Genomic DNA, 5,326 nt, shown 5'->3' with positions numbered 1-5,326 from the left:
CCCAACCCCCACCTACCCCTTCCTATTCCTCCATTTCTCCTTTCGCCTCGAGAGAATGGAACTCCCGCGGGGCTGGCAGGGACCCCTACCCTTCGCCCCCCACCCCCTGCGCACTACCTCTGTCTCTCTGAGACCTCTTCTTGTCTCACCAAACGTTCTGTAAGCCTTTTCGACTTTGGAGAAAGGGTTACTAAGAGCCAAGGCAGAAAAACAGTGCGGTTCACAGACGACTTGACTTCCCTTTGGCCCTGAGAAACTCGAGTGTACTTACTATGTATATTTCAGTAACAGGATAATGATTCAATTCAACAAATATTTACCAAGTGCCCACTGCGCGGGCACCGAGGAGGTGTGTGGCCAGGGCTTGGAAAGGGGAAGTGGCCTCCTTGGTTGGGAGACTGGGCAGCTGGACTAGGGGCCAGCTGCTCCAGAGAAGCGCACCCCTCGCCCTCTGTAGCCAGAGAGCTGGCCAGGTTGCAGGCTCGTCCTGGCCAGGGAACCCTAGTGCTGCAGGCCCTGTACCTTTAAGAGTGCCTGGCGGGGGGCCAGTGCGCACCCCGGCTTGGGGAGCAGGGTCGCGTTATTAGCATTATTAGCCGCCACTGGGTGAGCTGGGCACTTAGCGGCGGTGCTGGGGGCGGGGAGTCCTGGCGGTGGTGGCTCTAATCCCGTCCGCGGGGAAATCGCGCCCAGGCCCCCTGCGCGGAATCCGCCTTGTCCTTTGGAAACATTTGGGCCTCTGGGTTGGGAGAGCAGGCGGGGGGCAGTTTGTGAACTCTTGTTTGTTTTAATTGTCAGTTGTATGTTAAAGCCGAGTCACACACTCCGAGGGTCACCGAGAGTTCACTTTTAGGAAAAGTTAACATTTCTTCCTGCAATATAACTTGCCATTTTTTCAAATAACTTTTCCTCTCTCTGTCCCCTAACCTTCTATCCTTCCATTTTTGGTGATCTCTCCCATTTTCAGTTTTCCAGAAAATAAGGTTGAAATTGGAATGAGGATGTTTCCTAAAAGCAAGCAAATTCTCCCTCCCGAAAAAAGGTTTAAAAAACCCGCAAACCGGGAGACCCCCGCGGCCTTGTTTTACTTTCTAAACCTAGTCCGGCATGGGGCCCCTTCTCCTCTCCTCTTGCTTTAAATGGACAACTCGCTGTTTGGAAGTCGCTTGTAGCCAGCGGTGCGATCACACCTCCTCAGCCCCTTGCCCTGCCGCCAACGCTCTCTGTGGCTCAGCCAGATGCGGAGATTTAGTTTCTAGCAGCCTCTGCCAGGGGAGTTCCGAGAGGGTAATGCTGAGAGCGCGCAGACGATGGAGAGGCAGCGGAATTGTGTGTCCGAGTGTGTGGGTTTGTGTCCTGCGTGTGTGGAAGAAGTAAAAGGTCAGTTGTTCTTGGGTGTACTAGCCTTAGTCCCGCACCGCCCCACAAAGGAGAACCCTCCCTCCCCTCCGGAAGGCCGACCCAAGACTCTCTGGCCACTTCCCTCCCCTCATTGGAGCGCTCCAGTGCACAAGGGGTTAGCACCGTGCGCCGGGAGCTCAGCTTTTCCCGCAGTCTTTTCTTCCCTGCCGTGCGGTGCCGGCTGCCCCCTGTTGGCTGCCTTGAGGTAGGACACCTCAGATTCAGTTCGGTGGGGCCAGTGGGTTCGCCTCTAGCTCCCACCTCTGGCTGTGCACATTCTATCCCACTCTCCCAGGGGAGGGCCGCTCAGAGGCCCCCAGAGGACCCGCTGCGCCGCGCCACCGCCACCGCAATGCGGAAGAGGCCAAGGGCACGACCCAGCAAACGGGGCTCGGGCGAGTGGAGCAAGAGCTGGTACCTCTTCTCCAGGGCGTTGGAACAAGAGCGTTGCCCTCTAGGAGGCCTCGGGGGTCTGGTCTTGGCGCTCTCACCAATTTCCTCTGTAATCGAGGACAAGTGTTGCTTTCTCTGGTCCTCAGTTTCTTGTCTATTAAAAAGTGCAGTTAAAACTGCCTCTGAAGGGAGGTTGGTGGGGGTTGAACTGATGCTTAATTTTCTTTCTCCTTCCACCGGACTCTGCTCTTCCTCTGGATAAAGTTGAGAGCCAGTGCTGAGAGTTAGACATTTCGTGTGAGAAGGTAGGAGTGGTGTGTGTGTGTGTGTGTGTGTGTGTGTGTGTGTGTGTGTGTGTGAGGGAGGGGGTTGAGGTCTGGAGAGCCTTGTCCCAGGGGTGGACGACTGAAGGCCGGGAACAGACAGAACTAGACTTGGCAACTATACCTCCCTTAGAGACCCCTTGCTACTGGACCTGCTGTTGGTTTTGAGTCAGGGCGATCACAGGCTGCTCACGTTCCTTGCAATGATTTGGGCTCTGAAAGCTCCCTACACCCTCTCTCTCCCCACCCCCCACCCCATCCCGCCACAGCGCTGTGGATACGTCCCGGCAACACTGGGCGGCTGCAGCCCCCCCCTCCCCGCCCAGGCTAGAGGCATGGGGGAGCGCTGGCTCCTTGTTTGCTCCCCCAAAGCGGACCTCCTATCAGCCTTGACCGGCTCATCCTCCCCTCCCCTCCCCTCCCACTTCTCTTGGCGTTCCTGAAGCAGGACAGCCCAACACAACAATCGAGTTTTTCTCCCGCAGTTTTCTCCATCTTTCTCCTTGCTTCGGAGAGAGATCACAGTGGGGAAAACACGTTTTATTTCCCACCAAAAACTGTGATTCTTGGAGTTTCCTACCCCTTTCGACACCGTGAGTCCAGGTCAAACTCACTTCCTCCAAGTTGGTCTCCCTCATCATTTCCACTTCCAGAGACTTTTGGGGGGGGGGGGGGGGGGGGGGACCGGGACGCAAAGAGCCTGGTGGAAGGGGATGCCCAAACTGAGTGAGGCAGCGCCGGTGGCCCAGGGTCGGGGATGTTCGCCCTGCGTTTGTGGAACTTTCTTTTTAGGGGCGGCGGGCGGAGGACTCTCGGAGGTTTGCGAGTGCGTCGCAGTGCTTTCCGTGGCACGCGAACCTTTTCCAAACAGCTTGCGGGTTTCCTCTCTCTTACCCCCTATCACTCCACGCCCGCAACCCAGTTGAAAAGAAGGGTTAGGAACACCTTTAATCTAATGCGAAAGCTTTGGAGGAGAGACAGAATAAGCAGCCGCTACAATTCCCTGCTCTGGGCTGGAAACAAGGGCGCGCTGACGTTCTCACCCCCAACCTCCCCCCTCCCCTGCGCTAGAAACTCTCAAATGCACCCTCCTTCCCACCCCACACAGGGAACAGGTTCCGAGGTCCTCACAAAGTCAGCTTTCCCGGGCCCTGCACGCTTTTGAAAACCTTTAGTCCCTTCTTGGTAAACTTAGCTTCTGCCTAGAAGTTTTGGTTCGCCCTCGCTCGGTGTACTAGTCTCCGGAGAGGTCTCCTTTCGTACTGTCTTTTCGGATCAGATCTCTTCGTAAACAAGGCAGGGGTGTTTACCCAACGGAGTCCATGTATTTCTTAGTGAGTTCGCTGTAGGTTCCTTACATGTTTCAAACTCGTGGGGCCTTTTCTGGGCTGCTCGGGGTTTGGATGGGGAAGAGGGCCAAGGTGTTTCCGGGCAAGCGCGCGGGGTTAAGTGGCGACGCGACTTGCCCGGCTCTCCTGCGGATCCCCTTGGGGACACCTTTGGCTGACCCCCAGCCTGGAGCTGGGGAGACCCGCCTGGCAGAGGCCCAGTGACCCACTACCAGTTGGCCCCAGCTCTGGGACTAGGTGGACTTTTCTCGGGGTCGTCGGCCGAGAGTGGGTTCGGTTTGTGTGGCTTCCCCTCTAACAAAGAGATCCCCTGTAATCCGCCGAATCTGTTATCAATTTCTCCGCCGCCCGCGCCCCGCCCCGCGCGCCCCGCCCGTCGGGAAGCTCGGAAGGTGCGCGTGGCCAGCAGCGACCAGCGCCGCCGTCTGGGAAGCACATCGGAGCCGGTGTATCGGTGCACGCGTGTGAGTGTGTGCGAGTGCGTGAGTGTGATCGTGCAGGAGTGTACGCGCGCGCGGCCTCGGCCGCCTATGGGGAGAGTCGGCTTTGCAGCAGGGGCCGCGCGCGAAGGCAGACCTCGCAGCCCACCCCCCTCCCCTGGAGGAAACCTGACACTTCGGGCGGCGGGCGGGGGTGGGGAGGGAGCCGAAGGCTTCTCTCCACGGCTGGGGAAACCCCAGGTTTCTATTCTCTGGGATGCGCCCCCAGCTCCAAGGCGTTTGGAGGACTAGTGTGCCGCGGGCGCTGGCGCCCTGGTTAGCGGGCACCGGGGACACATAAGCATTTCCTCTCGAAGAAGCCCCGAGGTGTCCCGGCCGGAGGGGCGGCTGGCCAGGAAAAGCCGTGGCAAGCTTCTGAGCCCCTTCGTGTTTCCTAAGCTGCCTAGGTCCCCTCGGTCCCTTCTGTTGCCTGGAAGAGGCTCACCGGTCCTTTCCTGAGGAAGGGGGTCCCTGGGGAGCTGCGGGAGGCGCAGCGCGTCCCGGTTAAACTGATCAGAGATGTAAAAGGGGATTTTGGAAACCTGCTCCTCCCTCCCGCAGCCGCCACCGCTTTGCTCCGCTGCCGCCTGCAGGTGGAGAAGTCACCCGCGGGGAGGAAGGGCAGCGGGAGCTTCCAAGGCCGCCCCTGCCCCGACATCCTTGACGACTGGAACCTTCGCCGCCAGGCCCTCTACGCCCTGGAACCCGGGGTCTCCGCCGCGGCGCCCGAGCCTGCGCATCTCTGGCCCCGTCGGGGGGCTCGCTGGAACCAGCTCCGGCCTCAATCTGCACCCTCACCGTTCAGAACTGACCCAACCGAGTCTTAATTGGGCTGGAGAGGGGGGTGGGGGGCGGTGGCGGTGTTCCAAGGCCAGGCTCAAGGTGCCGCGATGGCGAAGTGGCGGACAACTCCGACCAGGACCGAAGGAAACTGGAGTCCCCCTAGGCTTCCTTTCCCCCCCGGCTCCTAGGCAGCTGCCAGGAGTGGGGCGAGAGGGTCGGGAGGGAGAGTGAAAAAGAATTTGGAGGAGGATGGTGGGAAGAGCAGGGCAGGGGTCCCGTCCGAGGACGACGGGACCCAGATCCCTCCTTTCCTCTGGGGTGCCATCCTTTCGCTATAGTACGCGGAGTCCCAGGGAGCGCCCTGTTTTCTGGATTCCTTGGTTGGGAGAGCAGATCTCTCTCCCTCTCTCCATTGATTCCTGCGCCCCCCAGCTCCTTCCTCCAGCTCCAATCTGGCGGAGGAGCGTCCTAAGGAAAACCAGGCTGCCCTCCCCCCTCTGGAAGTGGCTTCGCCCAAAGCGGCCCGTAAACTGATTAAGAAACATACGATGTTAATTCAGAGCCGCATTTCCCAGCTGGGCACTTTCTCTCCCGCCGC

This window comes from Myotis brandtii, unplaced genomic scaffold, assembly GCF_000412655.1.
Source record: "Myotis brandtii unplaced genomic scaffold, ASM41265v1 scaffold268, whole genome shotgun sequence".
Lineage (NCBI taxonomy): Eukaryota > Metazoa > Chordata > Mammalia > Chiroptera > Vespertilionidae > Myotis > Myotis brandtii.
The sequence above is the reverse complement of the archived record's forward strand: the minus strand, read 5'-3'. Positions refer to the sequence as shown.